The sequence below is a fragment of the Sus scrofa genome, chromosome 7 (genome assembly GCF_000003025.6).
Source record: "Sus scrofa isolate TJ Tabasco breed Duroc chromosome 7, Sscrofa11.1, whole genome shotgun sequence".
NCBI classification, from domain to species: domain Eukaryota; kingdom Metazoa; phylum Chordata; class Mammalia; order Artiodactyla; family Suidae; genus Sus; species Sus scrofa.
Window position 1 is genome coordinate 76,359,722 of NC_010449.5, and position 23,159 is coordinate 76,382,880.

The 23,159-nt window shown below is 42.1% G+C and overlaps 1 pseudogene across 1 annotated transcript; it reads left to right on the forward strand.

Moving 5' to 3' along the window:
- On the forward strand, window positions 3,248-4,123 carry LOC100155572 (annotated as a pseudogene). Its single transcript, XR_304540.3, has one exon. The product of XR_304540.3 is annotated as a 40S ribosomal protein S3a pseudogene (transcript).

Below are 23,159 nucleotides of genomic sequence, written 5' to 3' on the forward strand. Positions count from 1 at the left end.
TCTATGACAAAGGAGGCAAGAATACACACTGGAGAAAAGACAGTCACTTCATTAAGTATTGCTGGGAAAACTGTACAGCTACATGTAAAAAAAAGAAATTAGAACACTCTCTAACACCATACACAAAAATATACTCAAAATGTATTAAAGACCTAAATCTTACACTGGATACTATAAAATTCTTAGAGGAAAAACAGGCAAAACACTCTCTGACATAAACTGCAGCAATATCTTTTTGGATCCACCTCCTAGAGTAATGAAAATAAAAGCAAAAATAAACAAATGGGATCTAATTAAACTTAAAAGCTTTTGCACAGCAAAGGAAACCATACACAAAACAAAAAGACAACCCACAGAATGGGAGAAAATATTTGCAAATGACAAAGGACTAATCTTCAAAGTATACAGATACCTCAGTATAACTCAATATCAAAAAAACCCAACCCAATCAAAAAAATATCTATTTAGAAGACCTAAATAGACATCTCTCCAAAGAAGACATACAGATGGCCAAAAAAAAAAAAAACAAACACATGGAAAGATGCTCAATATCACTAATTATTCAAGAAATGCAAATCAAAACTACGACGAGGAGTTCCCTTAGGGCCCAGCATGTTAAGGATCTGATGTTGTCGCTGCAGTGGCTTGGGTCGCTGCTATGGGTTCAATCCCTGGCCTGGATGTAGCCAAAGACAAAAACAAAAACAAAAAAACCAACAACCAAACAACCTACGATGAGATATCATTGCACCAGTCAGAACGGCCATCATCAAAAAGTCTACAAAAAATACTGGAGAGGATACAGAGAAAAGGGAATCCTCCTACACTGCTGGTGGGAATGTAAATTGGTACATGCACTATGGAAAGCAGTTTGGAGGTTCCTCAAAAAACTAAAAAAAGGACTACCATATGATCCAGCAATCCCATTCCTGGGCATATATCTGGAGAAAACCATAATTCAAAAAGATACACGGGGGAGTTCCTGTGGTGGCTCAGCAGAAGTTAATCTGACTAGTATCCATGAAGATGCAGGTTTAATCCCTGGCCTCACTCAGTGGGTTAAGGATCCAGCGTTGCTGTGAACTGTGGTGTAGGTTGCAGAGGTGGCTTGGATCTGGCCTTGCTGTGGCTGTGGTGTAGGCCAGTGGCTACAGCTCCAATTCCACCCCTAGCCTGGGAAACTTCATATGCCCTGGGTGCAGCCCTAAAAAAAAGACCCCCCCCCCAAAAAAAAGAAAGAAAGAAAGAAAAGATACACAGGAGTTCTCATTGTGGCTCAGTAGTAAAGAACCCAACTAGTCTCCATGAGGGTGCAGGTTCAATCTCTGGCCCCATTCAGTGGTTTAAGAATCTGGCATTGCCATGAGCTATGGTGTAGGTTGCAGACTTGGCTTGGATCTGATGTTGCTGCAGCTGTGGCACAGGCTGGCAGCTGCAGCTCCAATTCAGTCCCTAGCCTGGGAACTTCCATATGCGCCAGTGAAGCCCTAAAAGAAAAAAGAAAAGAAAAGAAAAGAAAAGAAAAGATATAGTCACCCCAATGTTATTGAAGCACTATTTACAACAGCCAAGACATGGATGCAAACCTCTGTCCAACAAAAGAGGAATGAATAAAGAAATGTGGTAATATGGAGTTCCCATCATGGCGCAGTGAAAACGAATCTGACGAGGAACCATGAGGTTGCAGGTTCGATCCCTGGCCTCACTTCAGTGGGTTAAGGATCCGGCATTGCCATGAGCTGTTGTGTAGGTTGCAGACTCAGCTCAGATCTGGCATTGCTGTGGCACTGGCGTAGGCTGGCAGCAACAGCTCCATTTAGACCCCTAGCCTGGGAACCTCCATATGCTTTAGGTGTGGCCCTAAAAGGACAAAAGACAAAAAAAAAGAAAAAAAGAAATGTGGTAATATATACACTGGAATATTACTCAGCCATAAAAAGAATAAAATAATGCCACTTGCAGCAACATGGACAGACCTAGAGTGACCTTACTAAGTGAAGTAAGTCAGAGAAATTCAAACATCATATTGTTATCACATATGTGGAATCTAAAAAAAGGATACAGATGAACTTATTTGCAGATCAAAAACAGACTCACAGACTTTGAAAACAAGCTTATGGTTACCAAAGGGGACAGGTAGAGGGGAGGCCAGATTGGGAGTCTGGAATTGGCACATACACGCTGTGGTACATGGAATGTTTGGCCAACAAGGATCTGCTACATAGCACAGGGAATCCTACCCAATATTCTGTGACAATCTATATGGGAAAAGAATTTGAAAAAGAATGGCTAAGTGTATGTGTATAACTGAAGCATTTTGTTGTACAGCAGAAATTATCACATCGTAAATCAATTATACTTCAATACAACTTTAAAATTAAAAAAAAAAAAGAGAGAGGAGTTCCTGTTGTGGCTCAACAGTGATTAACCCAACTAGAATTCATTCATAAGGACATGGGCTCACTCCGTGGCCCTGCTCAGTGGGTTAAGGATCCGGTGTTGCTGTGAGCTGTGGTGTAGGCTGGCAGCTGCAGCCTCTGATTCCACCTGTAGCCTGGGAATCTCCATACGCCGCAGGTGTGCCCCCCCCCCGAAAAAAAAGAAAGAAAGAAAGAAAAAAGAAAAAGTGCCTCAGAATAGGCAAGGAATTTGTTGTGTGTGAAACATTACAAACAAGCAATGATGTGCTTGCCTTCCCACATATCAGAATGGACTTCAAAGCTCGATAGCAAATCAGAATGACTGTGACATAAGAATAGCAAATAGAGTGGTGAAATAGAATGAAAGAACCAAAATACATCCCATTGTGTATGAGAGCTTAAAATATATGAAAAGCAACCAAATGGGAAAATGCGGAGATTTGATTTTTTACTTTTTACTGTGGGAAGATTATATTAGTAGTCACTATGTCTTGAGTGTTGTGGATGATCTGAGCTATAGTAGAAACAATGGGATTTTTTAATGACAATTTTCCACATTGAACCACCAAAAGTGAGAAGTAATACAATAATTTAGTAAAGTTGCATGATACAGAGGCAATACACAAAAATCAGTTACTGTATTCTACACAGTAATAAAGAGGTATCAGAAAGAAAAATTAAGAAAACAATACCATTTACATTGGCAACAAAAACAAAATACCTAGGTATAAATTTAACCAATGCCGTGAAAGATCTGCAGAAAACTTTATGACACTAATAAAGAAACTGGGAGTTCCTGTAGTAGTTCAGCAGAAAGGAAATCCAGCCTTTTGGCTCTCTGTGCAGCACCATGGCGGTTGGCAAGAATAAGTGCCTTACGAAAGGCGGCAAAAAGGGAGCCAAGAAGAAAGTGGTTGACCCATTTTCTAAGAAAGATTGGTATGATGTGAAAGCACCAGCTATGTTCAATATAAGAAATATTGGGAAAACACTGGTCACAAGAACTCAAGGAACCAAAGTTGCATCTGACAGCCTCAAGGGTCGTGTGTTTGAAGTGAGCCTTGCCTATCTGCAGAACGATGAAGTTGCATTTAGAAAATTCAAGCTGATTACTGAGGATGTTCAGGGCAAAAACTGCTTGACCAACTTCCACGGCATGGATCTTACCCATGACAAGATGTGCTCAATGGTCAAAAAACGGCAGACCATGATTGAAGCTCACGTTGATGTCAAGACTACCGATGGTTATTTGCTTCGTCTGTTCTGTGTTGGTTTTACTAAAAAATGCAACAATCAGATTCGGAAGACCTCTTACACCCAGCACCAACAAGTCTGCCAAATCCAGAAGAAGATGATGGAAATCATGACACGAGAGGTGCAGACAAATGACTTGAAAGAGGTGGTCAATAAATTGATTCAAGACAGCATTGGAAAGGACATAGAAAAGGCTTGCCAATCTATTTATCTGCTTCATGACGTCTTCGTTGGAAAAGTAAAAATGCTGAAGAAGCCCAAGTTTGAATTGGGAAAACTCATGGAGCTACATGGTGAAGGTAGTAGTTCTGGAAAAGCTACTGGGGATGAGACAGGTGCTAAAGTTGAATGAGCTGATGACGATGAGCCCCCAGTGCAAGAATCTGTTTAAAATTCAGAGTTTTAATGGTGACAAATAAAAGATCTTATTTGTGATGTTTAAAAAAAAAGTCAAAAATCATATGATTATCTCAATAGACGCAGAAAAAGCATTTGACAAAGTTCAACATCCATTCATGATCAAGACCCTCGCCAAAGAGGGTACAGAGGGAACATTCCTGAATAACCAAAGCCATTTATGATAAACCCACAGCAAATATAATCCTCAATGGGGAAAAACTGAAAGCCTTCTCACTCAAATCTGGAACAAGACAGGGATGCCCACTCTCACCACTGCTCTTCAACATAGTTTTGGAAGTCCTAGCCATAGCAATTAGACAAACAAAAGAAATAAAAGGCATCCATATAGGAAGAGAAGAGATCAAACTGTCACTGTATGCAGATGACATGATACTATACCTAGAAAACCCTAAGGACTCAACCCCAAAACCACTTGAACTGATTCATAAATTCAGCAAAGTAGCAGGATATAAGATTAACATTCAGAAGTCAGTTGCATTTCTGTATACCAGCAATGAAACATTAGAAAAGGAATACAAAAATACGATACCTTTTAAAATTGTACCACACAAAATCAAATACCTCGGAATACACCTGACCAAAGAGGTAAAGGACCTATATGCCGAGAACTATAAAACCTTAATCAAAGAAATCAAAGAAGATGTAAAGAAATGGAAAGATATTCCATGTTCCCGGATTGGAAAAATCAATATTGTAAAAATGGCCATACTACCCAAAGCAATCTACAGATTCAATGCAATCCCTATCAAATTACCCATGATATTTTTCACAGAACTAGAACAAACAATCCAAACATTTATATGGAACCACAAAAGACCCAGAATCGCCAAAGCAATCCTGAGAAACAAAAACCAAGCAGGAGGCATAACTCTCCCAGACTTCAAGAAATACTACAAAGTCACAGTCATCAAAACAGTGTGGTACTGGTATCAAAACAGACAGACAGACCAATGGAACAGAATAGAGAATCCGGAAATAAACCCTGACACCTATGGTCAATTAATCTTTGACAAGGGAGGCAAGAACATAAAATGGGAAAAAGAAAGTCTATTCAGCAAGCATTGCTGGGAAACCTGGACAGCTGCATGCAAAGCAATGAAACTAGAACACACCCTCACACCATGCACAAAAATAAACTCCAAATGGCTGAAAGACTTAAATATACGACAGGACACCATCAAACTCCTAGAAGAAAACATAGGCAAAACACTCTCTGACATCAACATCATGAATATTTTCTCAGGTCAGTCTCCCAAAGCAATAGAAATTAGAGCAAAAATAAACCCATGGAACCTCATCAAACTGAAAAGCTTTTGCACAGCAAAGGAAACCCAAAAGAAAACAAAAAGACAACTTTCAGAATGGGAGAAAATAGTTTCAAATGATGCAACGGACAAGGGCTTAATCTCTAGAATATATAAACAACTTATACAACCCAACAGCAAAAAAGCCAATCAATCAATGGAAAAATGGGCAAAAGACCTGAATAGACTGTTCTCCAAAGAAGATATACAGATGGCCAACAAACACATGAAAAAATGCTCAACATCGCTGATTATAAGAGAAATGCAAATCAAAACTACCATGAGATATCACCTCACACCAGTCAGAATGGCCATCATTCATAAGTCCACAAATAACAAGTGCTGGAGGGGCTGTGGAGAAAAGGGAACCCTCCTGCACTGTTGGTGGAAATGTCAACTGGTACAGCCACTATGGAGAACAGTTTGGAGATACCTTAGAAATCTATACATAGAACTTCCATATGACCCCGCAATCCCACTCTTGGGCATCTATCCGGACAAAACTCTACTTAAAAGAGACACGTGCACCCGCATGTTCATTGAAGCACTATTCACAATAGCCAGGACATGGAAACAACCCAAATGTCCATCGACAGAGGATTGGATTCAGAAGAGGTGGTATATATACACAATGGAATACTACTCAGCCATAAAAAAGAATGACATAATGCCATTTGCAGCAACATGGATGGAACTAGAGAATCTCATCCTGAGTGAAATGAGCCAGAAAGACAAAGACAAATACCATAGGATATCACTTATAACTGGAATCTAATATCCAGCACAAATGAACATCTCCTCAGAAAAGAAAATCATGGACTTGGAGAAGAGACTTGTGGCTGCCTGATGGGAGGGGGAGGGAGTGGGAGGGATCGGGAGTGGGAGGGATCCGGAGCTTGGGCTTATCAACACAATTTAGAATAGATTTACAAGGAGATCCTGCTGAATAGCATTAAGAACTTTGTCTAGATACTCATGTTGCAACAGAACAAAGGGAGGGGAAAAACTGTAATTGTAATGTATACATGTAAGGGTAACTTGATCCCCTTGCTGTACAGTGGGAAAATAAAAAAAATAAATAAATAAAAAGAAAGGAAATCCAATAACCATGAGTTTGCATGTTAGATCCCTGGCCCAGCTCGGTGGGTTAAGGATCTGGCAATGCTGTGAGCTGTGGTGTAGGTTGCAGACTTGGCTAGGATGTGGTGTTGCTGTGGTGTAGGCCAGTGGCTACAGCTCTGATTGGACCCCTAGCCAGGCAACTTTCATTTGCCCAGGGTGGGGTGGGGGCACGGCCCTAAAAAAGAAAAGGGGGGGGGAGCAGTTCCTGTTCTAGAACAGCAGAAAGGAATCTGACTGGGAACCATGGGGTTGCAGGTTCAATCTCTTCCCTTGCTCAGTCGGTTAAGGATCCGGCGTTGCCCTGAGCTATGGTGTAGGTCGCAGATGTGACTCAGATCCCGAGCTGCTGTGGCGTAGGCTGGCAGCTGTAGCTCCAATTCAACCCCTAGCTTGGGAACCTCCATATGCCCCAGGTGCCGCCCTAAAAAGCAAAACAAAAGCAAAAACAAAACTGATGAAGAAACAAATAAATAGAAGAATATTCTGCGGTCAGGCAGTGGAGAAATATTGTTAAAACATTCATCCAGCCAAAGCAGTGTACACATACAATTCAATCTCCAACACAACTGAAACTGCATTTTTCACAAAACAAAACTAACAATCCTGTCGTGTGTGTGGAACCAAAATGCACCCCAAACAGCCAAAGCAATCCTAAGACAAGAGAGCACAGCTGGAGTCAACTTGCTCCCTGACTTCAAACTATGCTACGAAGCTACAGGAACAAAAACAGTATGGAATTGGCAAAAAACAAAACAAAACAACAACAACAAAGACAGGTGCACACACACCAGAGGAACAGAAACAGAGAACCCTTAAAATAAACCCGAGTGTATGTGATCAGTTAATTTATAAGAAAGCTGCCAAGAACATACACTGGGGAAAGACCCCTCAATAATCGATGCCAAAGAAACTAGATACCAAACACCAAAGAAAGACACTGGAAATTGTTTACCCCACACACAAACCTACCTGAAATCCACCATTTTCCACATCAAGGCCTTCCTCTGCTGGCTCCTCTGAAAATGGACCCCCCCCTCAGCAGTAAACCACATCCAGGAAACTTCTCCCCAATTTTTCTTCACCTTTTTCTCCTGTGCTGTGGCCTCCCAGTGGGTCCTGAGGACACTCGTCTACGGTCTGCAAGGACAGAGTTGCCCAGAAGCTGAAGCTCCAGTATGTCCTGAGGAGACGAACCTGCCGTCTCCGTGGACTCCGCCAAGCCTTGTCTGAAAGCCAAAGCCCTGGCAACTCCCAGATCTAGTTCAGCCAAAGCTGTGATGCTAATTGGCCTTGAAGGAGTCCACAGGTTAAGAGACACCGAGATAAGACGACGTTAGGAGCTACCATAGCTTGGGAGCTCTGGTGACCTGGCAACCGGCCCCAAGGGCTGATGGGGCTTCAGTCCAGCGTCTGCCCCAGATCGGGGGCTGTGCGGCCGTGGGCGGGGTCAGGGGGCGGGGCTTGACTGCCGCGCCTTCCCTCTGGCTCCACCGCAGCTCAGGGACAGCGGAGCGAAGAGACGCAGAGTCCAGAGACCCCGGTCCATTCCTGCTTTTTGTCAGTCTCCCCCACCCCGCCCCAGGGCCAAGACATTAAATAAGTGATGATGGCACAGCTGGCTCTCCACCTGGAAAATATAAACTTCCTCAGTATGAACTGGGATTTTGTGACGGTTAACTGTCTTGGTTATTTTGTTTTTAATTGAGACTGGTGGAATTGAAACACAGTTTTATTACCTTTTAGCTTTTTATTTGGGCATAACTTTCGATTTATAGTCAACTTGGAAGGAAGGCCCATATATCCTTCATCCAGAGTTCCCATATGTTAACAGTGTACCACGTTTATTTTTTCTCTCTTGACATATTTTTTAACATTTAACAATAATTTCTTTATACTAATGATCTGACATATTAATATACATGATATTAATAGAACAAGCCATCTAATACAGCCTAGTAACTTGGTGTACTGAGTAGCCTTTCATATATTCTGTCCATATATCTCTCTTATCATCTTGAAAAAATTTTAACATAACAGACATTACTTTACAACTTGCTGACATTCCCCCAGATTTCCAAAATCTAGATCCTCATCCTCACTCTCTTTTTTCCTTTCAGTTTAGTTGAATGAACTGGTCGTTTGTCCTGTAGCATGCTCACAGTCTCTGCTTACTGTTTGCATCCTTGTGGTGCTGTGTAACCTGTTCCTCTGCCCCTCTGTATTCTCTGGGGATTCGTTTGATGTAGAGGATCAGATTCAGATTTGATTTCCTTGGCAAGAATATTTCATGTAGTCATATCCTAATTCTTTCATACTTTTCTTTTTAGTAGCTGGAAAACTTGGGAGAATATTCATCAACTATTTGTTATTCTGTCTAGATTGTTTTAAACTTTTGCAGAAAGGAGTTAATTAATTCTGGCACTCAGCTCAATAATTAAAAGTCATTTGGGCTTTTTATAGCTTACGAAGAGCCACATCTGAATACCAACCAGGAATCTTTAGGGAGTTCATTGGAGGATCAGATTTACTGGAAATGATTCACAAATAACCTTAATAAACTATTCTTATCTCCTACACTTAGCTGTGCCTCATGACTTCTCCTATTTAACTAAATCCAGTTCGTAATTCTTGACCAACTTCAAAGTATTCATTTAAAACAAGTAATGAAATAATTTAACAGTGAGAGAATTACATTTACTTATTTACTTTTATATTGAACAGCAGGAAAGCAACAGAGAAATCTGCTACTTTTGTTTGAGAACACAGTTCAATTTATTCGTACTTGAATCTTTCACTCTGGTTGATTAACCAGCTGTGTTTAATTTGAAAGCTTATAAAATTAAGTTTTCTTATCAGCACAAAACAAGGCATTTCATAATACAGCATCTAAATTTAAAAGTGCTTTAGGTCCACAGAGATTATTTTTTACGACTTTTCACTAGAGCTGACTTTCTATAGCAGAAAACTACATTTCCAACACTGTATCATAACTAGCTTTCTGGATGAAATTTAGATTTTGTACATGCAGAAAATGAAATCTGGAGCTGTGTTATGTGGGGAGAGTGGTAGGGCATGAGATAACCATATTCCAACATGGTTCCCCACAGACAGTGTCAATCTTCCTGATCCAGCAGCTTCCAGCAGCAGGAATGGCAGTGCACCCGTCACAGCACAAGTACCCTAAGAGTTCCTGGAGGTTCTGCTTAGATCCTCTTCTTCTAGGCTTTTCCAGTAACTTTGTAATTTACACATACACACACTCAAATAGACTTCTGCTTATACCAATTTGGATGATTTCTATTATCTGTGATCTATTTCTCACTAATAATAAGATTATTGATTTTTGTATATTATTTTTGTACTGAGTCATCTTAATTTATTTATTGGCTGTAATAGTTTTTCCAGATAATTTTCTGGGGATTTCCAGTTAAAAATTGTACAGTTTTCTGGAGTTCCCGTCGTGGCGCAGTGGTTAACGAATCCAACTAGGAACCATGAGGTTGAGGGTTTGGTCCCTGCCCTTGCTCAGTGGGTTAACGATCCGACGTTGCCGTGAGCTGTGGTGTAGGTTGCAGACGCGGCTTGGATCCTGCGTTGCTGTGGCTCTGGCATAGGCCAGTGGCTACAGCTCCGATTCGACCCCTAGCCTGGGAACCTCCATATGCCGCGGGAGCGGCCCAAAGAAATAGCAAAAAGACAAAAAAAAAAAAAAAAATTGTACAGTTTTCATCCCCTCTCTGCTAATTCCTTCCTCATTTCTCTTGAATATTTGCACCATATATTGTAGGCAATAGTGAACATTTTATGATTTTTCTAACTTTAATAGGGTAGTTTCTAGTCTTTAGTCTTCCCGGGTGGAAATAAATCTGGCTTTGGATATTAGAGATATATAATGTTAATAAAGTATTCGTTGTCCCCATTTTATTAAGAACTTTCTTATTTGAAAAAGTTAAAAATGGAAGTTGATTTTTATAATTTTTTTCAACATCTATGGAAATGACTTTCCTACTCATATAATGAATGATAGTAATAGGTGTTCTAGTATTAAACTGTCTTGCATTCCTTGAAAAATCTCACTTGGTCATGGTATCTTATTTTTTTAAATGCTTTAATCCATTGTCATTGCTGATATTTTTTGATCTTTTTCCATTGGTATTTATAAGTGGGTAGTTTTCCTTTTTTTGTACTATTTTTGCTGTTTTCCTATTGCTATAATGCTTGCTTTATGAGAATAATTAGGAAAATGACCTTATGTTTCTGTACTTAGCTCTGTGAAATTATCTGTATCTGATGATTTTTTTGGAGGGAGAGGGCATGTAGAGAGTGACTCTTTGACAACTTCATTCTATGTTACTTCTGTGCTACTTGGTATATTTAAATTTTCTGTCTTTTCTTGGGTCAGTTTTGATCAATTTCATACAGGTTTTCAAATGTATTCGAATAGATGTAAGCAAAACCAAATATGTGTATTTTTATTGTGTATACATATATATGTACATTTCTGTTTCTAACTGGTTATTTCTTCCTTTCCTATTTGGTGTGTTTGTGCTTTCTCCTTTTACGAATGTTAGGCTCGGAGTTCCCATTGTGGCGTGGTGGAAATGAATCCTACTAGGAACCATGAGGTTGCAGGTTTAATCCCTGACCTAGTTTAGTGGGTTAAGGATCCGGTGTTGCCCATGAGCTGTGGTGTAGGTTGCAGACATGGTTTGGATCTGGCGTTGCTGTGGCTCTGGTGAAGGCCAGAGGCTACAGCTCCAATTAGAGCTCTAGCCTGGAAACCTTCATGTGCTGTGAGTTCAGCCCTAAAAAGACCAAAACAAACAAACAAACAAACAAAAAAAGAATATTAGGCTCACTAATAGTTAATCTATTTAGTTGATTTTCAAAAATCAGTTCTTGTATTTGCTGTTTTTAGTTATAAAAACTCCTTATTTTGTGCTTTTCTCCATATTAATTCCTTCCTCTTAATTTTTTCTTCCCAATTTATTGTTTTGCATATCAATTCATTCCTTTTTATTCTTTCTTATTTATTAATATAAGCATTTTAGGCTATGAATCCCTGAGCATTCATTTAGTTATATAATTCTATATGTGAGGTAATAATAATAATAGTGGTGACTAAATCAGCCTCTCAGGAAAACAGAATTTACAACTTTACATGAACACACGTAGTCTTCTGAAAACAAACATTTTAAACGCGTGTGGTTTCCAATAATAAATATTTCTATTTTTATTATTTTGTGTGTGTGTGTGTTTAGAGCCACACCCTTGGCACATGGAAGTACCCAAGCCAGGGGTTGAACTGGAGCTGTAGCTGCTGGCCTATGCCACAGCCACAGCCACGCCAGTTCCGAGTTGCGTCTTCGACCTCCACCACAGCTCATGGCAACGCCGGATCCTTAACCCACTGAGCGAGGCCAGGGATCGAACCTGCAACCTCATGGATCCTAGATGGATTCGTTTCCACAGCGCCATGATGGGAACTCCTGGACCCAGATTTAAAACCTGACTCTTCCATTAACCAGTTATCCAACTTTGTAAGCAAGTGCCTTATTAGTCTCCATGACTCAGCCTCCTCCTCAGTGGATTAGGTATCATAATAACAGTACTTAGAGATGGGGCCTACTTGGAGAATTTGAGATAACATGTTTAAAGCATTTGGAATGGCACGTAGTAACATTCAGTGAATGTTCACTGTTATTATTAGCATGTGTTGTATCTTTTTTTTTTTTTTTTTGTCTTTTTGTCTTTTTGCCTTTTCTAGGGCAGCTTCCATGGCATATGGAGGTTCCCAGGCTAGGGGTCTAATTGGAGCTATAGCCGTTGGCCTATACTACAGCCACAGCAACATGGGATCTGAGCCACATCTGTGACCTACACCACAGCTCACAGCAATGCCAGATCCTTAACCCACTGAGCAAGGCCAGGGATCGAACCTGCAACCTCAGGGTTCCTAGTTGGATTCATTAACCACTGCGCCACCATGGGAACTCCTAGCATGTGTTGTATCTTCTTTGATAAGCCCTTTGCTCTTCATTTTCCAGCAGCTCGGCTACTTTCAACAGGCCTTGTTCCCTCAGAGCTGAGAAGGATTTTCTTGGTGACCCAGCTGGAGGGAGTTTCTAGGCTCTCAGGAGCTTCTTGCCTTTCTAGCTTTATCAAAACCGCTAAATTCTCAGCTGTGGGGACTCTGACCCTTGCTATTGGGTTCTGCAGGTGATGAAGCAAGTAAACCATCCTATGGTGATGGCCTTGTCCTTCCTTTCTGTCCTTTCCTCTTGTGCTAGAAAGGTAACTGTGGGAGATGAGAGTCACTTAGCTCAACCTTGTCAGTCCCAGGGGGCCTTCTGGATTCTCCTTCATCCACATTCAGAAGTAACATCTCTAACAAGGTCTTGGTATATGCCATTTTGGGGAAACTTGATGACTCCGGGTGCATTTAGTACAGGCTTGGTGTGTTTAGATTGTTTCCTGGTTTCTGTGGAATTTTGAAACTTGGAGCCCCAAGCACTGATTCACTGAGGGAGACTTTCTTCACCTCTCTGGAGTGAAGTTGCAGGACTTCTCTGGAGACTCATTACAACCCTATGATAACAAGGCCCCAGCCACCTGAAATACCTTGGTTCTTGATTGCTCTAACTTTAAAACTGGAAGTTTGCCCTTTTATTCCCAGTTGTAGAGCCTAGTAAATTTGGAGAAGATTAATGAGTCTGGTTGAGGGAGTGAAGGAAAAAATGGCAGGCAAAGGCCCTTCCAAGGGCTGGACCACTGGGGCTATGACTGTGGGCATTGTGCAACCCTAATGGCAGGATTGCACCAAGTCCCGGGGCTGCAGGATAATTCCTCCTGCCCCCTTCCTAGGCATCTCTGTCTGCCCCTGGACCTCTTCATCTCCCATGTTCACTGAGCCTGCCCCACTCAGAGCAGCCTTCTCAAAACCTGGGCTCATCTCAAGGCTTGGAGCCCCCGCACTTACAGCCTCTCTTTGCTCAATGTCACCACTTTAGATGGGCTGTCCCCTTGCTCTGCTTAGTTACTTTTATTCATAACATTACCTGATAGTTTATTTACATATTTATATTTGTCTGTGTTCTCTGCTAGAAGGAAAACTATGGACAGACTGACGTGTTCATTGCTGTATACTCTGTGCTTAGAACAGGCTTGACAAAGAGGAGGTGCTGAATAACATTTTCCCGTTTCTTTTTTGGCCACCCCACAGCATATGCAATTTCTGGGCCAGAGATCAGATACTAGCCGCAGTTGCAACCTACACTGCGGCTGCAGCAACGCCAGATCCTTTTAAACTACTGTGCTGGGTGAGGATCAAACCTGTGTCCTGGCACTGCAGAGATGCTGCCAATGCCCTTGCACCGCAGAGGGAACTCCAAGCTTTTTTTTTTTTTTTTTTTTTTTTTTTTTTTGCTGTGCTTGTGGCAAATGGAAGTTCTCTGGTCAGGGATTGAACCCGCACCACAGCAGCGACCCAAGCCACTACAATGACAATGCCAGATCCTTAACCTGCTGCGCCACAAGGGAATTCCTGAAAAAGCATCTTCTATGAAAATAAGAAAGCAATACTTGTCTTTCCCAGAGGAATGTTTGCATGGAGGAGAGTAGCTGTGGGCTACAGGCAGAAGGGGAAACATGCATACTTCTTGCAGCATCTTGCAGGAGTTTGGGGTATAATACACAGGAGCGCCTTGTTTTTTTTTTTTTTTTTTTTTTTGTCTTTTTAGGGCTGCACCTGAGGCAAATGGAGGCTACCAGGCTAGAGGTCGAATTGGAGCTGTAGCTGCTGGCCTTTGCCACAGCCACAGCAATGCAGGATCTGAGTCGAATCTGTGACCTACACCAGAGTTCATGGCAACACTGGATCCTTAACCCACTGAGGCCAGGGATCAAACCCACAACTTCATGGATACTAGCTGGGGTCATTAACCCCTGAGTCATGATGGGAATTCCCAGGAGCGCCTTTTGAGAAGGGGATGTGAGACATAAGAAAACCAACAGTGAATCACTTAGACCAGTTCCCATCCTCTTGAGATGATTGACATCTCTCTGAGAATGATACCAGTTAACTCAAATGTTTTCAGCGCTTTTGATTGCTCCCCTGAGCTGAGCTTAATATGTTCTCATCCTTTGACCACAAGAAGGGGACCTAAAGTGGTTTGAGGTATGGAGGATGAATATTCAAGAATATAGACTTGCTTCCAGCCAGGTAGGACCATACCTTGTTTAAAGCACACTTACCCTTGGCCTTCCTGCTTTTGCTCTTGCCATTTCTCCTAACAAGAGAGCTCTCCCTCCTCCTCCGTTCTAACTGCTACCTCCGCTTCAAGACCTAGTTCAAATTCTTATTTCGTGGAGCCTTCCCAGACACCATAGGGAAGAGCAAACTTTCTTCCTCTGAACCCCTTTAAGTCTTGCTGTTCATGCTTTCACAACATTTGACCATGAATGATTTGGGGGCAACCCAAGTAACAACCAACTAACTCTGAAGTTTTTGGCTTCTCTAGTCTTTAAAGGTCATCCTTTCCTTTCCTGCTTAAAATCGCAAGAGTCCAAGCCCGAATCCTGATCAACAACTGAAAGTTCATGGAGTTCCTGTCGTGGCTCAGTGGTTAACAAATCTGACTAGGAACCATGAGGTTGCTGGTTTGATCCCTGGCCTCACTCAGTGGGTTAAGGATCTGGCGTTGCCATGAGCTGTGGTGTAGGTCACAGACACAGCTCGGATTCTGGAGTTGCTATGGCTCTGGCGTAGGCCAGCGGTTACAGCTCCAATTAAACCCCTAGCCTGGGAACCTCCAATGTGCTGCAGGTGCAGCCCTAGAAAAGACAAAAAAAAAAAAAAAAAATGTTCAGCAGTTGGCTGATTCCCCTCCCATGTAATGCCCGAAGGAAGACTTACATGTTTTCTGCCCATCCCTGCTGGCCATCTTATGACCAATCGCTTCTCCAACTTCTACTGCTTTCTACATACCTCCTTACCCCAAATGCAGACAAAGGCCTCTCTGTTATCTGTCCAAGCACATCAGAGACCAGCTGTAGCCCCTACTGAAGCTTTGGGATAATAGAAACGGATTCTTGTTTAGAAAAGGAGTGGGGGATAAAGGGAGAAAAATCCCATAGAATGAGATAGAGGAAACTATTGTTCTTAGAGTCTACCTGCCACACACCTACACAAGATATTGTTTTTTCTTTTATACTCCCCTCATTTCTCATTCTGTGACCACATGGCCACAAATCTTACCTTCTGCCGTGCAGTATCCCTGCCTACATCTCTCTCTGCTCCTTTTGCTCCTGAGTGTGGGACCCTGATCTTTGAGGCCCAGTAAAAAGGGAAAATCCCATTTTAGGCCCAGGCTCACTTCCCAGGACACATCTTATTCTGCAGAGTTGTATCTTTTTTTTTCTTCTTCTTCATAGGGCTGCATCCTCAGCACATGGAGTTTCCCAGGCTAGGGGTCAAATTGGAGCTGTAGCCACTGACCTACACCACAGCCACAGCAATGCTAGATCTGAGTCGCATCTGTGACCTACACCGTAGCTCACGGCAATGCCGGATCCTTAACCCACTGAGCGAGGCCAGGGATCAAACCTGCGTCCTCTTGGATGCTAGGCAGATTCGTTTCCGCTGAGCCACAATTCACTTCTGCAGGGAACCCCCTGCAGAGTTGAATCTTATTCTACAATGCCAGCCATTTCAATATATATCTTCAAGGATAGCAGTGTAGCTTTCTCCTTCTTAAACCATTAAAGACACTAACTTGGCTTTATTGCCAGAAAGCCATTGAAATGTTTTCCCCAACAAACATAGGCTATTCCTAAAACTGAATAAGAAAATTGATGATATTTTAAATATAACTTATTCTGGATTTTAGGCATGACATTTTGAAACGTTTTGGAGTTCAACCTCATTAGAACACTTTGAAACTGAGCAGGGCCCTGTGGGGCTCCTGGACACAAAAGCCTTTCCGTGTTCCCCATTTCTTGTTTTTAGGAAATAGACCTCATTCAGCGTCCATGATCTTCCATGAGTTCCAAAGGACAGGTTCAAACAGTTGCTAATAGAGGGGAGGGGGGGATGCAGAGACAAGGGAAGAGACAATAGTTCCCCTGTGGCTCAGCAGTTGAAGGACATGGCATTGTCACTGCAGCGGCTTGGATCTCTTCTGTGGCACAGGTTTGATCCCTGTTCTGTGAACTTCCACATGCCATGGGCGAGGCCAGAAAAAGAAAAAGAAAGAAAGAAGGAAAGAAAAAAACCCAGAAACAATAAGGTGGTCTTGGGGTAGGGTCCTGGTTTCTCCCCAAGGGATACACATAACTCTACCTTTGAGCTCTTCTGCAAAAATAAAACCCCCAGCCAATGGAAGATGTTAACTACTTGTTGAAGCATTGCTCCTTCCAGAAAGAAGGTCATAGTGTGATAACCATAAGGACAACTAGAACACGTCTGGGGACTGTCTGACTCCAGCTTTGAAGAAGAATGCAAGCTTGCATCTACCCTCATCCTTATCTGTGGCCCTGTTTTCTACTCCCAAGCTATAAGACCCTTTCCTACTCTCTCCCAAAGGAGGACACAGTCTTTAAGACATTAGCCTGCTGTGGCCTCCTCTGGCTGGCAAAGCAATGAAAGCTACTTCTTTCTACTTCACCCAGAACTCTGTCTCTGCATTGCTATTTGGCACTGATTGACAGAGGCCGTGTCTTCAACAAGTCCAGTACACTTTTTTTTTTTCCTGTAAAAGTGTTTTATATCTTACAGAAATCAGTAGAATAGTAAAGCAGCTAGGAGGAGAATGGTGGTGTCATCTGAAGGAAGGCCAGGGGAACCTGTTCCTCCCCTTCAAAGGTGTGTCATGTTCCAAGAGAGTCACACTAACAAAAATGTACTTAAGAGTGATGAGCGGAGTTCCCATTGTAGCTCAGCAGAAACAAATCTGACTAGGAACCATGAGGTTGTGGGTTCCATTCCTGGCCTCATTCAGTGGGTTAAGGATCCGGCGTTGCTGTGAGCTGTGGTGTGGGTCACAGAGGCAGCTCGGATCTGGCGTTGCTGTGGCAGGGATGCAGGCCAGCAGCTGTAACTCTGATTTGACCCCTAGCCTGGGAACCTCCATATGCCACAGGTGCAGCCCTAAAAAGCAAAAAATAAAAAATAGTGATGAGTATTTGCCTGAGAAATAGGACTCAGTGCACTCTCCTTCTGCCTGCTTTCTTCTAGTCAGAACCACTTGCTGAGATCTCTTTGACCCATTTGTAAAATAAAAGTGTGTTCTTCCATCTCAGTTGGTGGATGTCTAGACTAGAGAAGTCTCAGGAAGCAAACGATACTTCACAAACGGATGAAAATTCCTTTCTAGGGAGTTCCCTTGTGGCCCAGTGGGTTAAGGATCTGCCATTAAGCAGGTTAAGCAGTGGCTTGGATTGCTGCTGTGGCGTAGGTTGGATTCCTACCCTAGGAAATTTCACATGTTGTACGTGCAGCCAAAAGAAAAAAATCCTCTCTAGTCAATCTGCCTATCAGGGAGTAAGTGGTGGCCTGCTCCCTGGATAAGCCCAAAGTCATCCGAAAGAGCAGGGCAGTCACTCCCTGGATGAAATCATCCTTCCTGGGGACAGAGCACTGGGAACTATGAGACAGTGGTAATCATGAGACATGCTCCCCTTCACTGCCATCAGGAGTCTGCCATGAGCTGGTGGGGAAGGTAAGTTATGGACACAGCAAAAGGTTAGAGACGCTGGGAGGTGCTGTCAGCGCATGGTTACTTACCAGGAAATGAGAGAAATGGATGGTCCCATCAGTGCTTCTTAACCTTTTTGGAATCATAGAGCCACTTGACAATTTAACTCTTCCCTCCCCCACCCTAACCTACACAGACACATCCTTTTGCATATAATTTAAGGGTTTTCCCAAAATACCCTGAAGTTCATCTGTGGACCTTCTGCTCTAGACTGTAAACTCCTGAAAAGCAAGTACAGTGCCTACTAAAAGTGCCTGAGATAAAGAAAGTGTCAATAAATGTTTGTTAAGTACTCAAAGGTAGAAGAAAACCTGCACTTGTCTGGCAGAAGCCAGGCCAGGGTGTGCAAACATTAGTGGCATCAATGCCTCAAGACGTTTTGATAGAGAAATCCTCATCACTATTTGCCTTGACATTTAAATCTGGGGCTGCTGGAGTGTGAGCTCTTTGCTCTCCGGACCCTCGGGTCCTGACCTGGTGTGGTGACCTGAGGCATGTATGGTAATGGGGGTCTGGGGAAGAGATGAGAAGTGACATTTTGAAGGTTCTCACATTTATACCTCGTTTTTGCAGTGCCTTTGATATCAATTTATTCTAAATGCTTCTCTGAAGTCATCATTCAGTTACATTTACTAAGCATCTTAGTGTGTGTTGGGCTCCAGGAGGATGCTTGACAAATGCTGATCTGGGGCACTTCAAAGTCCTCTGCCACTGCCAGGGAGGGAACGAGAGGAACCAGTCAAGATGCTTGAGACTAGCCTGGGATTAGGTTCTATAAGTTCAGAAGGAAATGGGACTCCATAGCAAAGAGGACTGGGTCTCAAAGCGTTAGAGACTTTAGTGAAAAAGATTTATCAATTCAGAAGCCCCCAACTCACAGATTCTCCCCAAGTACTGCCAGAATAGTAGACACTATTCTGCGTAGCCCACCAGTTCACACCCTCTCTTCCCTGTGGAGAGCTCCCTCTTAGGGACACCATTGTCCTTTCCTGCAAGTCAGACTGGGACCACTCATATATATCAGATCTATTTTTATGTCTTTGAATCTCAATGAAGGTTAGAGTTCCATTCCCTTTGAATCCCTGAGAGAGAGGCCTTATTGTAAATGCAAATTGGTATATGCAAATAGATATGAGGGGGCACTTCTTACCTCTCTTTGCTGCAGAATTCAAAGCACTAATTAACATAAGTGGATGCTCTGGGATATGAACTCAGGGAAGATGCCAGTGGTACCAGGTGATGGATGGATGTTAGCTGCTTTTCCCAGATGCACTAGAATCCCAGCTCTTGCCCAGTCAAAATATGTTGCGGATCTAGCTTAGTAACATATTTTTTGCCTTATTTTAAAAAATACTCTAATGGGAGTTCTCATTGTGGCTCAGCAGGAACAAATCTGACCAAGAACCATGAGGTTGTGGGTTCTATCCTTGGCTTCGCTCAGTGGGCTAAGGATCTGGTGTTGTCGTGAGCTGTGGTGTAGGTCACAGATGTGGCTCAGATCTGGCATTGCTGTGGCTGTGGTGTAGGCCGGCAGCTACAGTTCCAATTAGACCCCTAGCCTGGGAACATCCATATACCGTGAATGCAGCCCTAAAAAGCAAAAATTAAATTAAATTAAAAAAATAAAAATAGTCTAGTGACTTTTTCTTTATTCTTGTTCTTTCTAACCTCTTCATGTATTTGGTACGGTTGACACTCCTGCCATCTTGGATTTCTCCTCCCCTGCTTGTTAACCCTGCACGAGTCTGTTTCTGTTGGTTTGCTTTCTGACTACTCCTCTCATTCCCTGTGGTGGTTGAACCAAGGGCTTTCACTGAAGCTCCATCCTTTTCTTCCTTCTCTACATAAGTTTCTCCAGAGTATACAGTTTCATATCCACTCATTCAGTCCTGATCACTCAGTACTGAGCCTCTCTCTCAGTCCTGATCACTCAGTACTGAGCCTCTCTCATGTCTCTTATGTGGTACTAGGCTTAGAGAACAGAAAGATGAACAAAATCTTGAGTTCCTGATGGTGAAGTGGGATAAGGATCCAGCTTTTTTACTGCTGTGGCTTGGGTCTCTGCTGTGGCGCAGGTTCAATTTCTGGCCCAGGAACTTCCACGCTTCAGGTGGAACCCAACAGAAAAAAAAAAAAAAATCTAGTTTCTGCTTTCAGTTCTGTAACTGATAAGTGATAGCCTGACCCAGTACCTGTTTCCTTCTACTCACATTCCAGTGCTCATTGCTTCTGTCTAAAGACCCTGAAGTTATATATTCACACTCAAGTTTAATGTTGCATCTTCTATGACTCTTTTGCCTGCAACTTCATTGATTTGTTCTCCACTGAACTTCTCTAGTCAGGAGAGCTGTGTTTTATTTCTTCAACAGTTTTCTTGCCTCAGGTAACTCACTTGACCTGTGTTGGATTTTTTCTTTCTGGCTGCCCTGCAGCATATGGAGTTGTGGGGTCAGGGATCAGATAAGAGCTGCAGTCTTGGCTTAAGCCGCAGCTGTGGCAACTTAGGATGCTTAACCCACTGTGCCAGGCTGGGGATCAAACCTGCGTCCCAGTACTCCCAAGAGGCTGCTGATCTCATTGCCCCACAGCAGGAGCTCCTGTATTAGACTTAATATCTCCATCTGTGGAATGAGAAGGTTGTAGTGCCAGGATTCTTCCATCTCTAAAATTCTATGTCATTTACAATTGGAGGGAGGCAATGGCTAATACGAAACAGCAATGATATAGCAAAGCTAATGCTTTAAAAAAACAAAAAAAAACTGGAGTTCCTATAGTGGTGCAGCGGAAACAAATCCAACTAGGAACCATGTGATTTCGGGTTTGATCCCTGGCCTTGCTCAGTGGATTAAGGACCCAGCGTTGCTGTGAGCTGTGGTGTAGGCCGCAGACACAGCTCGGATCTGGCGTTGCTGTGGCTGTGATGCAGGCCGGCAGCTGTAGCCCCAGTTGGAACCCTAGTCTGGGGCCCTCCATATGCCCTCCAGGTGCGGCCCTAAAAATACAAAAGACAAAAAAAAAAAAAAAAAAAAGCGAAAAAACAACTTATGGGTAGCATCCTCATGGGGGTTGCCAGCACATCGTAAAATTCTTTGTTGAGTCTGGAAAATATTTGTCCTTAGCACCTATCATAATTAGCCAGTCTTCAGAGCTATAAACATGCTCAGGTAAAGTGAAGGCAAGCATGGGAGTGACTGAAATTAAAGCACTCTAAGATGGCAGCCTTAAACTTTCAGGAAGGATTGTCCTCATATAGGTACTAGTCTAAGATCATTGGTCTTTATAGTAAGTTTGTGCTTTAGTCAATAAACTTATAAATGCTATTCATATTAAATAAATTTCTATGGAGTAAGAGTTCTGCTCTGGATCTTAAAGAATAAATTTCTGATTAGAGAAGTGATATTGTTTCCTTAGTCATTGATACTTTGAATGTAAAAAGCAGAGGTCTAACATGGAAGAAATCTAAATGTCCATCAACAGATGAATAGATAAAGAAGATGTGGAATAGATATACAATGGAATACTACCCAGCAGTAAAAAAGAATACATAGTGCCACTTGCAGCAACATGGATGGACTCAGAGATTATTGTACTAAATGAAATGTCAGACAAAGATAAATATCATGATATCACTTATATAAGGAATCTAAAAAAAGGTACAAATGAACTTATTTATAAAACAGAAATAGATTCATAGACATAGAAAACAAACTTATGGCTACCAAGGTGGGTAGGGGAGATAAATTAAGAATTTGAGATTAACAGATTGGAGTTCCCATCGTGGTTCAGTGGTTAATGAACCTGACTAGTAACCATGAGGTTTCGGGTTCTATCCTTGGCATTGCTCAGTGGGTTAAGGATCTGGCATTGCCGTGAGCTGTGGTGTAGATCACAGACGCAGCTCAGATCCTGCGTTGCTGCTGTAGGCCAGCAGATATAGCTCTGATTTGACCCTTAGCCTGGGAACCTCCATATGCCGCAGGAGCAGCCCTAGAAAAGGCAAAAAAACTAAAATTAAATTAAATTAACTTAACTTAAATTAAATTAAATTAAAAACAAAATAAAATACAACATAGGGGAGTTCCGGTCATGGCTCAGTGGTTAACAAATCTGACTAGGAACGATGAGGTTGCAGGTTCGATCCCCAGCCTTGCTCAGTGGGTTAAAGATCCGGTGTTGCTGTGAGCTGTGGTGTAGGTCGCAGGCAAGGCTCGGATCCTGCATTGCTACTGTATGGCAGCAGCTACAGCTCTGATTTGACCACTAGCCCGGGAACCTCCATATGCCATGGGTGTGGCCCTAAAAAGACAAAAATAAATAAATAAACAGATACACATTACTATATATAAAATAGATAAAAAACAAGGATTTACTGTATAACACAGAATTATATTCAGTATATTATAATAACCCATAATGGAAAAGAATCTGAAAAAGAATGCATAATTGAATCATTTTGCTGTACACCCGAAACTAACAGAACATTGTAAATAAACTACACTTCAATTAAAAAAAAAAACAACACTGTTGCAACTAGAGATTCTCATACTAAGTGAAGTAAGTTAGAAAGAGAAAGACAAATACCATATGATATCACTTATATGTGGAATCTAAAATATGGCACAAATGATCCCATTTACAGAACAGAAAAAGACTTGAGAACATAGAAAACAGACTTGTGGTTGCCAAGGGAGAAGAGGAGGGAGTGGGGTGGACTGGGAGTTTGGGGTTAGTAGATGCAAACCATTACATTTAGAAGATAAACGATGAGGTCCTGCTATATAGCACACGGACCTATATCTAATCACTTATGATAGAACATGATAGATAATACAAGAAAAAGAATGTAAGTATATGTACGAGTGGGTCACATTGCTGTATAGCAGAAA